Below are 16490 nucleotides of genomic sequence, written 5' to 3'. Positions count from 1 at the left end.
GAGCACAGACCTCCCTGATAAAAGTCGTAGGAAATGCTGTAACCTAGTCCTTAAAAGGACTGCAATCACAACTATTCCCTACTCCCAAAGCTATCTGTATATTTGTGCGAAAATTGGCTTGAAATTAACAAGGTATAGCGCACACAGCAACAGCGGTGCCGTCTAACACGCAGCTGCAGCAGTGAGAAAATGGTGGCGACGGGGAAAATGGCTTGGTCTTATAGGGCAAGGACATGTGACATACACTGCCAATGACACATGCCCTTGCTTGTGTGAAAAAAAGCACTTCGCTCCGTGTGTGCGCTGCTGATAGGCTGACAGATTGCACCTCCCCACTGTAAATGCGGGAAAGAGAAAAAAAAATGGAGATCTTCATTGTTCCTGCAGAGATCCATCCCCTGCCCCTCCCCCCACCCCGCTGTACACTCAAACTGCGTATTAACATTAATTTTCATCATTACTGAGAAAAAATCCAGTTATGATTTTGGTGCACGAACAGTTATCGAACATAACCTCGAACAGCCGAATTTTTATCAAATTGTTCGTGTTCGCCGAACGGCTCGAACACCGCCCAAAACAGCTCGAATTTGAGATTGGCGAACAGTTCGAGTAGAACAACGCTCATCTCTATTGGGGACATAGAACATTTGCCTTTTTGCAGCTTGGCCCACATGGCACAGTTCATGTGTAAGTGTCTGTGGTAAGACCCTCGCGTGATACACATTTTATCCAATAACCTACACTGGTTGGCCACCTTTCTCGATCCACGGTACAAGGAGAAATTTCCTTCTCTCCTTTTGGAGTCACCAAAGAGTTTTACAATGAAATCGTTCAAGAGGGCCGTTGTAGGTCAGTTGCTGAAAACATCACCCTCAGACAATGCTGGTGGCAGAGGCACCGACTCTTTTCAACACCAAGGGATAATGGGAAGAGACATGAACACCAGCTCCAACAGAGGTGGAGGGAAAATGTGCACAAATTGGGCAATTTTCAATAAACCAGCACAACAGCAAGGTCTATCTGTGCTTGTAACAATGCCAAGGAGGGATAAGTTGCAGAACATGGTCAAGGGGTACTTAAGTGACCATACGTGCGTCCTTTCTGACGCTTCAGTTCCCTTTAATTATTGGGTGTCTAAGCTGAACACTTGGCCCGACCTCTCCTAATATGCCTTGGAGGTGCTGGCCTGCCCGGCTACTAGTGTGATGTCTAAGCGTGTTTTCAGTTCCGCTGGGGCAATCAGCTCTGATAGGCGCACATACCTCTCCACGGAAAATGCAGACAGACTTAATCTGATTAAATTCAACAAGGACTGGATATCTCCACAGTTTGTAATCCCTCCAGATGACAGCAAGCCAACATAAATTCACCAAAAATGCAGATTCATACTACTGCTGATAACGTCACCCCCTTTCCATAAAAACCATGACTCAGCCCATAAAGCTAATTTTTACAAACCCTATGCACATTGTGCAGTAGAGAAACTAGGAAAGTATTCCTACTCCAGCCTAGCTACTATTTGTGATTGGAGGCCCTTGGGATGGTGGTTTCCAGCGTCAACCATGACTCAGCCCATAGGGCTAATTTTTACAAACCCTATGCACATTGTGCAGTGGACAAACTAGGATAATATTCCTACTCCAGCCTAACTACTATTTGTGATTGAAGGCCCTTGGGATGGTGGCTTCCTGCGTCAACCATGACTCAGCCCATAGGGCTAATTTTTACAAACCTTATGCACATTGTGCAGTGGACAAACCAGGACAGTATTCCTACTCCAGCCTAACTACTATTTGTGATTGGAGGCCCTTGGGATGGTGGCTTTCTGCATCAACCATGACTCAGCCCATAGGGCTAATTTTTACAAACCCTATGCACATTGTGCAGTGGACAAACCAGGACAGTATTCCTACTCCAGCCTAACTACTATTTGTGATTGGAGGCCCTTGGGATGGTGGCTACCTACGTCAACCATGACTCAGCCCATAGGACTCATTTTTACAAACCCTATGCACATTGTGCAGTGGACAAATCTGGAATGTACAGTGGTCCTACCAAACTAATATTTGTCATTGGAGGCCCTTGTCACAGGTTGTGCCACATTGTGACTGAGATAGGGGATACATATTCATTAGAAATGTACTGTCAGTCACCCTATTTGGCAAAAAACATGCCTGGCTTGTGCCACATTGTGACTGAGATAGGGAATACATATTCAATAGAAATTTACACTGACAGTCGATGACCGACTGATGGCCCTCTGAAAACTTGAATTGAGGGCCACAACTACTACAGTACTCCATCACAGATAATTTTTGCCAAGGGAGGCACTTGTCATGAAATCTCCCTGCATTTATGACACAGCCCCCAGGAGTAAGTTTTGGAAATACGATGTACATTCTGCACTGGACCAAGTAGTACAGTATCAAGAAGTCTTCTCTTCCTATATAATCTGGGGAATATTGACAATCAAAATCTCTGAGCCATTTGGAGAAGCTTCTCCAACCCATCCTGGAGGGGGGCACCATATATCCTTTGTCCTTTGACTTACACAAGTGATATATTTGAGCTCGTCATCCAGTTGACTAGTGCAGCTTTATTTTTCCGGTACACAGAGTTCAGCCATACCTGAGGATCGCAGGCCACACTCACTGCTACCTTCTAGTTCTCCATGTCTCTTGGCCTTTTTCTCTGTAGTCTCTGCCCTTAAATGAGTTAAATAATAGAGTGAGGGCCCTACAATATGAATAAGTGAGGGCACTCTCAAATGTATTGTACACAAGAGAGACCTTTAAAATCTCTAGAGGAGGGCACTTCAAAATGTATGTTACAGGGCCACACAAGGGCTCTCACAAAACCTAGCTTTCCTGCCTACGGCAGGGCCTCTGAACATTTGAATTTAGGGCCACAGTATTACATGGTGGTGGAGGAGGAGGAGGGTCAAGCCCAATGCTACAATGGGCACATTGTAAACTGCTATGGAATATGTATTCCACTATCTGAGTGTCAATGATGGAGGGACCGCCCAAATGTCTAAGTAACAGCTGTCCCTCCAAAATGCATGTTTCAGATCCACCTGAGGCCTCTCAAGTCAAAGATCAACATACCTACTAGTACGTTCTAGCTGTGCTTGTAAAGTGCTGGGGAATAGCGAACTAAAAATGATGTATGACAGAGGGACCTACAAAATGTATAAGTCAGGGCCCTCCCAATTGTAAAAGGCGAAAAAAAAGCCACAACAGCATATGTGAACAAAGGCTAAAAGGGATATTTTTTGTTTTTTTCTGGTTTATTTAGCCTTATATACAAGTGATTGTGCAGGAAAAACTGTTTCTTAACCTTTTTGGCCTGTTAAATGCAATTTAGATTAGGTTTGGTAGTTGTTCTTGTGTGTCTGTAAAAGTGGCGTAACACTGCGACAAACTTATTCCCAGAAACTATATGTGAGTCAGAAATGCATGCAGGCATATACTCCAGGCTCTTCCCATTCTGTTTCATCACTTTCCCATCCATTTCAGCCTTTTCCTCAGGCCCCCAGACCCCTCTGTAGGGTCCAGCAAAAAATTACTTGCATTTCCCATTGACTTACATTGTACTCGCTATTCGGAACGAATACACAATTATTACAAAGTACTCGTTACGAGTATAGCAATTACGAATATTACGGTACTCGCTCATCACTAGGCTCTATGTTAATATGTGAACCATAAATTCCAAAGTTACTTAAAAAAATGGGCACATATTCATTATGCAGGTTGTGTAGAATCTATGCAAACAAAATAGCAATTTATTCTATGTCAAATTTTTGGGTCAGTTAGCATATTTTTCATTACCCTCCGACATTGGAAATAGATAAGAAAATTGGAAGCGGTCAATAGTCTTGTTTAGAGATGAGCGATGTTCGACTAGAACTGTTCGCCAATCTCAAATTCGAGCTGTTTTGGGCGGTGTTCGAGTTGTTCGACGAACCCGAACGATTTGCAAAAAATTCGGCTGTTCGAGGTTACGTTCGATAACTGTTCGTGCACCAAAAGCGTGTCCTGCATGTCTGGCGCTATTTAGAGCACCAATCATGCAGGGATTGTCTGCCACTCACTGTAATGCCACAGCCATGGTGGTTGTGGCATTACAGTGATTGCCCAAATCGATGGGAACAGTGCCAACAGTGAAACATGAAAAGCCGGCAATTCATCAGCGGCATACACCGGTACCCGACAATTTAGAACCGAAAGAATAGAGCTTCACACATAGATTAGATAGATAGAAACATGTCAGTCACACATATAAGAAGCACAGTGACAGTGTTGCTTACTGTACTTGTCATTTAGTGTAAAGGATTTATCAAAAAAAATAATAATGTTTTCATGCACCGTCTCTTTAAAAAAGCCGGCCGGCAATTCAGCAGCGGTACCTGACAATTTATAACAGACAGAATAGAGCTTCACACATAGATTAGATAGATAGAAACATGTCAGTCACATATATATGAAGTACAGTGACAGTGTTGATTACTGTACTTGTCATTTAGTGTAAAGGATTTATTAAAAAAAATAATAGTGTTTTCATGCACCGTCTCTTTAAAAAAGCCAGCCGGCAATTCAGCATCTGTACCCAACAATTTAGAATAGAAGGAATAGAGAATCACACATAGATTAGGTAGATAGAAACATGTCAGTCACATATATATGAAGTACAGTGACAGTGTTGCTTACTGTACTTGTCATTTAGTATAAAGGATTTATTAAAAAAAATAATAGTGTTTTCATGCACTGTCTCTTTAAAAAAGCCGGCCGGCAATTCAGCATCTGTACCCGACAATTTAGAATAGAAGGAATAGAGAATCACACATAGATTAGATAGATAGAAACATGTCAGTCACATATATATGAAGTACAGTGACAGTGTTGCTTACTGTACTTGTCATTTAGTGTAAAGGATTTATTAAAAAAAAATAATAGTGTTTTCATGCACCGTCTCTTTAAAAAAGCCGGCCAGCAATTCAGCATCTGTACCCGACAATTTAGAATAGAAGGAATAGAGAATCACACATAGATTAGATAGATAGAAACATGTCAGTCACATATATATGAAGTACAGTGACAGTGTTGATTACTGTACTTGTCATTTAGTGTTAAAATAAAGGATTTATTTAAAAAAAAATTGGCGTGGGGTTCCCCATAATTTTAATCTCTAGCGGAGGTTAAGCAGACAGCTGGGGCAGATGTTTGAAGCCTGGGAAGGGGGTAATACCCACGGAGCTTCCCAGGCTACTAATATCAGCCCCCAGCGGAATACCTAGCCTTTACTAGCTATTAAAATGGGGGACCCCCCAAAAAAATGACGTGGGGTCCCCCCTATTTTAATAGCTAGCAAAGGCTAGGCAGACAGCTGGGGGCTGATATTAATAGCCCAGGAAGGGTTCCATGAATATTGGCCCCCTCCCAGGCTAGAAACACCAGCCGTCAGCCGCCCCAGAAATGGCGCATTCATAGGATGCGCCAATTCTGGCACTTAGCCTCGCTCTTCCCACTGCCCTGTAGCGGTGGCAGTGGGGTAATAGGGTTGGGGTTGATGTCAGCTTATAATGCCAGCTGACATCAAGCCCAGGTTAGTAATGGAGAGGCGTCTATAAGACACCCCCATTACTAACCCCATAGTCAAAGTTAAAAGAAAACACAAACACCCAGAATAAAGTCCTTTAATTGAAATAAAGACACATTCCTTTATTGTTCTAAATTAAACCATACTTACCATCACGCCCATTCCAGCTGAAGCCAACGATCTCCTGCAATAAAAGAAAAATAATAAAGCAACCTCATCCTTACCTTTCCATGGTTCCCACGACAGCTTCAGCTCTGCTACATCGAGATAACAGGCTGGACCGCAGCAGAACGCTGCCATCCAGCCTGTCATCCCGCAGACACTGAGAAGCGCAGGCATGCTTGCGCTCTGCAGTGTCTGGCTGTGACGGCATAAAGATGAGACGAGTTCATGTCCAATGAACTCGGCGCACCTCATGCACGTCACTGACAGCGTGGGAGAATTCTCCTGCACTCAGCACTTCAGCGTGAGAATTCTCCCACGCTGTCGGTGACGTACATGAGGTCAGCTGAGTTCATTGGACATGAATGAGCTCACCTCATGCACGTCACTGACAGCGTGGGAGAATTCTCACGCTGTAGCGCTGAGTGCAGGAGAATTTTCCCACGCTGTCAGTGACGTGAATGAGGTCAGCTGAGTTCATTGGACATGAATGAGCTCACCTCATGCACGTCACTGACAGCGTGGGAGAATTCTCCTGCACTCAGCACTTCAGCGTGAAAATTCTCCCACGCTGTCAGTGACGTACATGAGGTCAGCTGAGTTCATTGGACATGAATGAGCTCACCTCATGCACGTCACTGACAGCGTGGGAAAATTCTCCTGCACTCAGCGCTTCAGCGTGAGAATTTTCCCACGCTGTCAGTGACGTACATGAGGTGAGCTCATTCATGTCCAATGAACACAGCTGACTTCATGTACGTCACTGACAGCGTGGGAGAATTTTCACGCTGAAGTGCTGAGTGCAGGAGAATTCTCCCACGCTGTCAGTGACGTGCATGAGGTGCGCCGAGTTCATTGGACATGAACTTGTCTCATCTTTATGCCGTCACAGCGAGACACTGAGGAGCGCAAGCATGCCTGCTCTTCTCAGTGTCTGCGGGATGACAGGCTGGATGGCAGCGTTCTGCTGCGGTCCAGCCTGTCATCTCGATGTAGCAGAGCTGAAGCTGTCGTGGGAACCATGGAAAAGTAAGGATGAGGTTGCTTAATTATTTTACTTTTATTGCAGAAGACATTGGCTTCAGCTGGAATGGGCGTGACGGTAAGTATGGTTTAATTTAGAACAATAAAGAATTGTGTGTTTATTTCAATTAAAGGACTTTTTTCTGGGTGTTGTGTTTTTTTAAATACTTTACTAGAAATTCATGGCGGTCATGTCTAATATTGGCGTGACCCCATGAATTTCGGGCTTAGGGCCAGCTGATAATGCCAAGCTGGCCTTAACCCCTTTATTACCCAGTGAGCCACCGCACCAGGGCCCTGGATGAGTTGGGTACAGCGCCAGAAGATGGCGCTTCTATGAACGCACCATTTTCTGGGGCGGCTGCGGACTGTAATTTGCAGCGGGTGGGGCCCAGAAAGCTTGGGCCTCCCTGCGCTGCGGATTCCAGCTCCCAGCTGCCTAGTTGTACCTGGCTGGGCACAAAAATAGGGCGAAGCCCCACGCATTTTTTTTTAAAATTATTTCATGAAATTCATGGAATAATTAAGAAAAAAAGGGCTTCCCTATATTGTTGTGTCCGGCCAGGTACAAATAGGCAGCTCGTGGTTGGGGGCAGCCCGTTCCTGCCTGCTGTACCTGACTGGACACAAATATAGTGCGAAGCCCCACGTCAATTTTTTTTAAATTATTTCATGAAATAATTTTTTTAAAAAAGGGCTTCCCTATATTGTTGCATCTGGCCAGGTACAAATAGGCAGCTGGTGGTTGGGGGCAGCCCGTTCCTGCCTGCTGTACCTGACTGGACACAAATATAGGGCGAAGCCCCACGTCAATTTTTTTTAAATTATTTCAGGAAATTCATGAAATAATGAAAAAAAAATTGATGTGGGGCTTCGCCCTATATTTGTGTCCAGTCAGGTACAGCAGGCAGGAACGGGCTGCTCCCAACCACCAGCTGCCTATTTGTACCTAGCCGGACACAACAATATAGGGAAGCCCTTTTTTTCTTAATTATTCCATGAATTTCATGAATTTAAAAAAAAAATACGTGGAGCTTCGCCCTATTTTTGTGTCCAGCCAGGTACAACTAGGCAGCTGGGGGCTGGAATCTGCAGCGCAGGGAGGCCCAAGCTTTCTGGGCCCCACCCGCTGCAAATTGCAGTCCGCAGCCGCCCCGGAAAATGGCGCGTTCATAGAAGCGCCATCTTCTGGCGCTGTACCCAACTCATCCAGGGCCCTGGTGCGGTGGCTCACTGGGTAATAAAGGGGTTAAGGCCAGCTTGGCATTATCAGCTGGCCCTAAGCCCGAAATTCATGGGGTCACACCAATATTAGACATGACCACCATGAATTTCTAGTAAAGTATTTAAAAAAAACACAAACACCCAGAAAAAAGTCCTTTAATTGAAATAAACACACAATTCTTTATTGTTCTAAATTAAACCATACTTACCGCCACGCCCATTCCAGCTGAAGCCAATGATCTCCTGCAATAAAAGTAAAATAATAAAGCAACATCATCCTTACCTTTCCATGGCTCCCACGACAGCTTCAGCTCTGCTACATCGAGATGACAGGCTGGACCGCAGCAGAACGCTGCCATCCAGCCTGTCATCCCGCAGACACTGAGAAGCGCAGGCATGCTTGCGCTACTCAGTGTCTGGCTGTGACGGCATCCAGATGAGCCGAGGTCATGTCCAATGAACTCGTCTCACCTCATGCACGTCACTGACAGCGTGGGAAAATTCTCACGCTGAAGCGCTGAGTGCAGGAGAATTTTCCCACGCTGTCAGTGACGTACATGAGGTGAGCCGAGTTCATTGTCGGCTCATCTGGATGCCGTCACAGTCAGACACTGAGGAGCGCAAGCATGCCTGCGCTTCTCAGTGTGTGCGGCATGGCAAGCTGGATGGCAGCGTTCTGCTGCGGTCCAGCCTGTCATCTCGATGTAGCAGAGCTGAAGCTGTCCTGGGAACCATGGAAAGGTAAGGATGAGGTTGCTTTATTATTTTTCTTTTACTGCAGGAGATCGTTGGCTTCAGCTGGAATGGGCGTGATGGTAAGTATGGTTTAATTTAGAACAATAAAGAATTGTGTCTTTATTTCAATTAAAGGACTTTATTCTGGGTGTTTGTGTTTTTTTTTTAACTTTGACTATGGGGTTAGTAATGGGGGTGTCTTATAGACGCCTCTCCATTACTAACCTGGGCTTGATGTCAGCTGGCATTATAAGCTGACATCAACCCCAGCCCTATTACCCCCTGCCACCGCTACAGGGCAGCGTGGAAGAGCGAGGCTAAGTGCCAGAATTGGCGCATCCTATAAATGCGCCATTTCTGGGGCGGCTGACGGCTGGTGTTTCTAGCCTGGGAGGGGGCCAATATTCATGGCTCCCTTCCTGGGCTATTAATATCAGCCCCCAGCTGTCTGCCTAGCCTTTGCTAGCTATTAAATTAGGGGGGACCCCACGTCATTTTTTTTGGGGGGGGTCCTCCATTTTAATAGCTAGTAAAGGCTAGGTATTCAGCTGGGGGCTGATATTAGTAGCCTGGGAAGCTCCGTGGGTATTACCCCCTTCCCAGGCTTCAAACATCTGCCCCAGCCGTCTGCTTAACCTCCGCTAGAGACTAAAATTACGGGGAACCCCACGCCAATTTTTTTTAATAATAAATCCTTTATTTTAATACTAAATGACAAGTACAGTAACCAACACTATCACTGTACTTATTATATATGTGACTGACATGTTTCTATCTATCTAATCTATGTGTGATTCTCTATTCCTTCTATTCTAAATTGTCGGGTACAGATGCTGAATTGCCGGCCGGCTTTTTTAAAGAGACGGTGCATGAAAACACTATTATTTTTTTTGATAAATCCTTTACACTAAATGACAATTACAGTAAGCAACACTGTCACTGTACTTCGTATATATGTGGCTGACATGTTTCTATCTATCTAATCTATGTGTGATTCTCTATTCCTTCTATTCTAAATTGTCGGGTACAGATGCTGAATTGCCGGCCGGCTTTTTTAAAGAGACGGTGCACGAAAACACTATTATATTTTTTAATAAATCCTTTGCAGTAAATGACAAGTACAGTAAGCAACACTGTCACAGTACTTCATATATATGTGACTGACATGTTTCTATCTATCTAATCTATGTGTGAAGCTCTATTCTGTCTGTTATAAATTGTCGGGTACCGCTGCTGAATTGCCGGCCGGCTTTTTTAAAGAGACGGTGCACGAAAACACTATTATATTTTTTAATAAATCCTTTACACTAAATGACAAGTACAGTAAGCAACACTGTCACAGTACTTCATATATATGTGACTGACATGTTTCTATCTATCTAATCTATGTGTAATGCTCTATTCCTTCATGTCTAAATTGTCGGTTACCGGTGTATGCCGCTGCTGAATTGCCGGCCGGCTTTTTGAAAGAAAGCGTCTTCTGAGCAGTTTGTGAGCTTTTGGACACCTTTCAAGGTGTTTTCTATGTGTTCCTATGTGTTTTTGTTTGCCTGCCATTGGTTTTAACGGTGTTCGACGGTGTTCTAAGGTGTTCGACGAACAGTTCGACGAACAGTTCCTCGAACATCCCGGTGTTCGACGAACCGAACCGAACCCGAACACTACGGGGGTGGCTCAACACTAGTCTTGTTTTTGCAAAAAGCCCAGATTTCTTTTCAAATTGTAAGACCTATTAAAATACACCAAATTTATCCGGAGGTGTGTATTAATACATGTTGCAGCACTCTTTACATAGAAATGCCAGTCTTTTAATTCAATACTCAATGTGGGAGTCCCTATACAGTAATTAGAGTGGACCAATATGTGGTATGTAGAAAGAAGTTTAGACTTTTGAAAAGACAGAAAAATAATACAGCCATAAAACAAAATCACTAATTACATTTGGCCGCAGAACTCTGGTTAACATTTAAAAAAGTTAAAATTGATTGACAATTTCACACAGTTCTCAAGGAAAGTTATTTGAAGGTTTAGCTGTGTAGATAACTTGTTATTGTTCTTGCAGCTGCTCTTTTGTCACAAACTTTATGTTTTAATTAACTGCATCTATCACTCAATAGAATGAAGAACTTTTAGTAATATCTTGCTTATACAAATAAAGAAATAAACTTAAAGACAACCTTGCCCGAAGCAAGTACAGTCACCGCTCAACACGCTTGGCCCTGATTTATAGCTGGCTCAGCAATGCATCAGTGCAGAGCTGGATGTCAGTCACTGCCGGGGCATTCTCAGTGCTGTGAGTGGTGACTGCAATTACTCCGGACACACCTGCATGACTGAAAGCCGGTGGATCCCAGAAGAAATAAAGTTAATATTCTCCCAGGTGTCGCACTTTCAGGCGGGCCAGGCAAATTCATAATGCAATTAACCTGCAGACTAACCCTATATCTGCAGTTCAATAGCAGTATCCAACCTGACAGGTTCCTTTTAAGAATTAGGGAAATAATAAAAAAAAGTTGATTTGAAGCAAGCTAAATTTATCTTCAGGCATATCATATCCATGAATGTGTATTGCAGAAACAATATAGGAGCACATTGCCTGGCACTAGTAAATGGACAGTGTAAAGCAACATTAGTCTATGTTAACATTCAACAGATTTATCGTAGAAATGTCTGCAAATATTTTTGCTCAAATATATTTTTATTTAATGCAAAAAGACATAAAACGTCTTTAACAATTGTCAAATTTTGTATAAGACTTCAAAAATGTGTATCTAGAGATACAGTGTATAACACTTTTTTATTGTAAATAATATTTCCAAAGGTGAAATGAGAAGTTAGAAAAATATAATATTTACATACATAACAGCAAATTTTACACTCTAAAAAAAATATCGAGCAGAGTAAAATGTTCTAAGGAATCCATTTATCAAAAAAGGTTGTCAAAAGAATTCTTAAGACAAACCATAAAATATTATACACAGCAGATATAAGAAGTGCAGTTATAGACATCTGAGGAAGTTGGAGTGTCCTATCTTTGACCAAATCAAAGTTGTCGAAAACTTGAAAAGAAACCTGGTGGTTAGAGTTGAGCAGATCGATCCACAGAAGGTTGACTTTGAGTCAAATTTCCCGAAAAATCACAGGTCCCCACAAATTCAAACACTCTGCCCTGCGTCATTTTAAACTCTGCTATAGACTTCAAAGATCAGGCTAACAACATCAGGCCTATACATGGTCTAGTGCAGTCTAGTGCATGGGGGCTATCACAGCCAGTAAAAGAGATGTGGAACTGTGAAAGAGTACCATTTTATGCAAGTACAATGTAGGGATGGTAGATCAGAGTGATCAGCTCACCCCACTTAGGGATAGAAAAATGACTAATCTGATTGTGTTATACTACTGCAGTGCTGAAGCATATTGAAAATGGGAGTGCTAGTGTCAGTCTGAGAATACTAATCCAAAGATTCAAGCGATACATGGTGAAGCAGGCCATGCCCCCTGATGTGTGACATAACATCCCATGGGGGAGGTGGAGCAGGGGTAGTGAGGGTGGAAAACAGCACTATTCTTGTTATCCTAGTAGTTTATGAAGGTATGGCCATTACAATAATTTTTTATGTCCCTGAAGTAACCCTTTTAATCAGTGTAACTTTGAATTGATTGATATCAGATATACAGCACTAACAGCACCTTAATAGCGTTTTCTTATTTTTAACAAAATTCAACACAATTTAAGGGCAGAAGGGCAGTATTAAATTCCTTATTGCTAATTTTACTGACACGTCAGAGGTAGGGGAAAAGGGAGTAGTTGGGAGATTTGGTGAATATTTACCTCTTTTTCATCATACCATGCTATTGGTGTAACATTGCAATAATTTTACTGTAAGAAATAATATATATACTGATCTGTGGTCAATAAAAGAGCTTAAAAAGTCAAGCGCATGTGGGTTTATGAGATTAAGACATGTGGATAAATGTGGTTAATTTCTCACTGCAATCACATAGGTCTACTGAAAAAATGGGGAGGTTTAAAGTGGACAAAAGACATTTTATTCATCATCTTCATATTTCAAAATGTTAACCTATTTATGGTGAATCCTTACTTAGTGTAAAGTGTAGCAAGCCGCTCTGTACAATGTAGTAGGTCATAAACTGAAGCAATGAACTGTAAGTACTAGAATGTCATTGGAATACTTAAAGAGAACTTGTCAGCATGATATTGCACGTTAAAGTAAAAGCATGCCCATAATGGCACTGTTATACTGATAAAATTGATAATTTTAATGAAGAAATCCACATGGTGGTTGTTCTGTATTAAGCATTTGAAGTTTTGGTGTGATAAGCTTTCGGTGCATAAGGGCGGGACTGTGGATAGGGTCTTCAGATCCTGCCTTGGCTCCTCCGCTTGCCTCTGGTGTCTGTGTGTCACCCTGGCCTGGATGCCACAAATATAATAAAGCTGTGTCTGAGAGCAAGGGGGAGGATCTCTGGTCAGGAGAACATTAGCATGCAATACCTCCTGTCTCAGGCCAGTAGGTGGAGCAGGCTGCCCCTAAAAGAGCTGGAACTGGGTGCAGGGTTAGAGAGAACTGGACGACCTGTCTCTGGATTGAGAGGTGTCCCAGAGCAGTGAGGAACAGTTGTATTGCACCCTAAGAGGACGTGTGGCAGTAGGAGAGCCACAAGCCAGGGACAAGAGGTGAAGTGCGCCTGTCCTGGCAGATAAAGAACCCAATTTACCAGATTTTGGTGACTGAGGCTGTGAGGATTCCACGTCCTACAGCAGATAACCAGTCCGCATGGGGACTGTACGTTCCTAGGCCTAAGAAGCCCGGAGACTCCGCCACAGCAGAAGGGACCAGCAGAGCCGTACCAGGCCGGGAGTAGAAAGGAACCCACGTTGCAAACCATACGGGCGAGAGGACACGGTGAGCTCGGGACCGTGGGCTGCTACCCTACCAGGAGGAGATAACCAGAAGTAGCGCAGAGAGCACGGTAGGCCTACACCCTCACCCTGACCAGGGTCAATTTCCCATTTGCTCTCAGACATCCAGGTCCCTTCCTAGCCGGGACTGTTTGTGGGTCCGTTCACCTGTTCTAGTAAAGACCCTGGACTGCAACCTGTTGTCTGTGTGCTCCTTGCTCCTCCAGCACTAACGGTACTGGGACGCCCTACACCATCCCCCCATCTTCCATTATACTGCCCTGGGGCCGCACTATTCCCGTGGGGAGTCACACTATCCCAGCTGCATACATCATCAGCCCCAGTGGTCTACCTGGTAGCGGTGGTCCGCACTGACAGCAATCCACGGGTGGCGTAGTCGGACACACCAACAGCGTGTCGCAGACTAGTCACGGAACCGGGTAGCCACTACTACCCCCATCGTTCCCCTATTGCCCGGATCCGAGTGCCCCACGGCCCAGGGGGTGAGTCAGCTTTGGCGTAGTCGGCAGGATAGTAACCAACCCGCCACAAACGGGTATTGCGTGCCTGAAAAAGACTGTACACGCACCTGAAAAGAGGTTTCCCGCCATCCGGAGCCATCTCCCGCCATGTTCCGTCGGTTCCCGCCATCTTCAGCCGTTTTCCCGCCAACGGACGCCATCTTCAGGACACCGCGCGGGAAGAAGAGGGGCGTGGACGTCTAAACCGTGCGAGACCCGAAGCTCCGCCCCACGCACCGACGCTGCGCAAGGTCCTGGAAGGGAGAGAGAGCGACGCTGATGTCACCAGGATGTGACGCCAGGTCCTCGTCCGGAGCAGCACCAGCGGAGCCGCTGCCTACAGAAGAGGATCGTCGGAAGGTAGGCCACGCTTAACTAAGGGGGAGGAAGATGTCGGACACAGAGGTGTCCACTACCACCAGCGCAGCTGCTGCCCTACATCCTTGGAGCGGTCTGGCTGCCTAAGTACTCAGGGGAGCCCCATGCCCTGACTGATTTTAAGGAAAGGCTGTACAGTTTGTTCCAAGTTTACCCCCTGACAGAGGAACAGAAGGTCAGCATACTGACGGGGCAGTTAACTGGCGCAGCCCAGCGGGAGGTAAAGTCGTGGCCCGCTGAGGAGAAAAGGACTGTGAAGGACATTCTGGCCCGGCTGCGAGGTACCTTTGATACCCGTAACTCAGCAGAAATTAAAATGTGGTTCTATGGATGTAAGCAGCAGGCACAGGACAGCATCAGAGACTATGCCCTAAATTTGCAGGAAGCCTTGAGAGCCATCAAACAAGCTGACCCTGGCAGCGTGCAGGATATGGATAAGCTACTAACCGAACAGTTCATAGAAGGTCTGCTGCCTAGCGCCCACAGGACCCAGCTGCGCCTCATGTTCTTTCAGAACCCTGATCTGACCTTTGCCCAATTCAAGGACAGGGTCATAAGGGTGCTCCGTGAACCCGCAACAAGTGGCGCTATAAACCCCCGGCGCCCTGCTCTCACCTACCCCCAGGAGGCAACGCCCTCCTCTATGGACTCCGTGGGGGCTGATGCACAGGCCCTGAACCAAGCCCCGTCGAAAAATCTGCACCACCAAGTCCAGGAGCTGACCAGGAGCATCGCGGCGTTGACCAGGACCGTCCAGGCATTACAAGTGGACCCGTCAAGACCCATCGAGTTGGCTTCAAGTCCGGAGGATGTCCCGTGGCGTCGACAGAGGAGGATCCCGTCATTCCGAGGGAGGCCCACAGACCACTACGCAGAGGATGGACAGCCCATTTGCCGAAGATGCAACCAGCCCGGACACATTTCCAGGTACTGTAATTTAAACGGGTCCAACCTGGGGCAGAGGGCCAACCCCCAGGCATAAGATCACCAGGCCCTTATAACTGGCGTGATAAGTACGTTGGGGGGTGCCCGGTTTTACCCGTGGTGCTGGATGGTATCCCCAAGAGCGCCTTGCTGGATACTGGGTCGCAAGTAACCACTATCCCTTATGTACTTTTTAAGCAGTATTGGACTGATGCTGATATCACACGGTATCCAGACAGTAACTTGAGCATCATCGCCAGTAATGGCTTACCCGTGCTGCAGATGGGGTTCAAGGAGATGACCATTAAAATTGGTAAAGTTGAACTACCGGCACAGGGAGTGATTATTGTGGACACTGACCGTCGTGAAAGTCACCCTAAAATAACTGTGGGTACTAACGTGATTGAAAATTGTCTTCCAGAGGTAATTGTAATTCTACAACAGGTGGCGGTGAATGCTAGTTCCAGCCAACAGAGAGTCCTCAACAAGGAGATAAAAGCCCTGATGAGACGGCAGCAGGTAGAACTGTCTGGTGGTGAGATCGGTAGCATAAGAATGAGTGACCCATTCCGCATTTCCATGCCTCCCAAAAGTGAAATGATGACCTGGTGTCGGACTGCAATTGGGTTGAGAGGTAGAGACTCCCAAGCCATGGTAGAACCCGTGTACTCAGACAGCAGGCCCACTATTTTGACAGCCCGGGGGGTGGTTGATGTCCGTCATGGGAGGGTGCCCGTTCGCATTCTCAACGTTGGGGAGACAGAGGTACACTTACCCAGGTACGCTACACTTGCCAAACTGTTTGTTGTTGAACACAAAGCTATCAGGGTCGTGGAGCCTTTGCCTCCATCTCCACAGGCGGAGGGTAATGGCTCCCAGAAACAAAAGGAGGACTGGTGCCAGAAACTCCATGTGGGTGCTGACTCCACTCCCCTGCACCAAAAACAAGGAGTCTACCGGGTGGTCCAGGAGTACGAGAGAATTTTTAGTAAGCACCC

The sequence above is a fragment of the Phyllobates terribilis genome, unplaced genomic scaffold (assembly GCF_046119375.1).
Source record: "Phyllobates terribilis strain yellow unplaced genomic scaffold, ASM4611937v1 Scaffold_1__5_contigs__length_1240528914, whole genome shotgun sequence".
In the NCBI taxonomy this organism is placed as follows: Eukaryota; Metazoa; Chordata; class Amphibia; order Anura; family Dendrobatidae; genus Phyllobates; species Phyllobates terribilis.
This window is presented reverse-complemented; position numbering follows the sequence as displayed.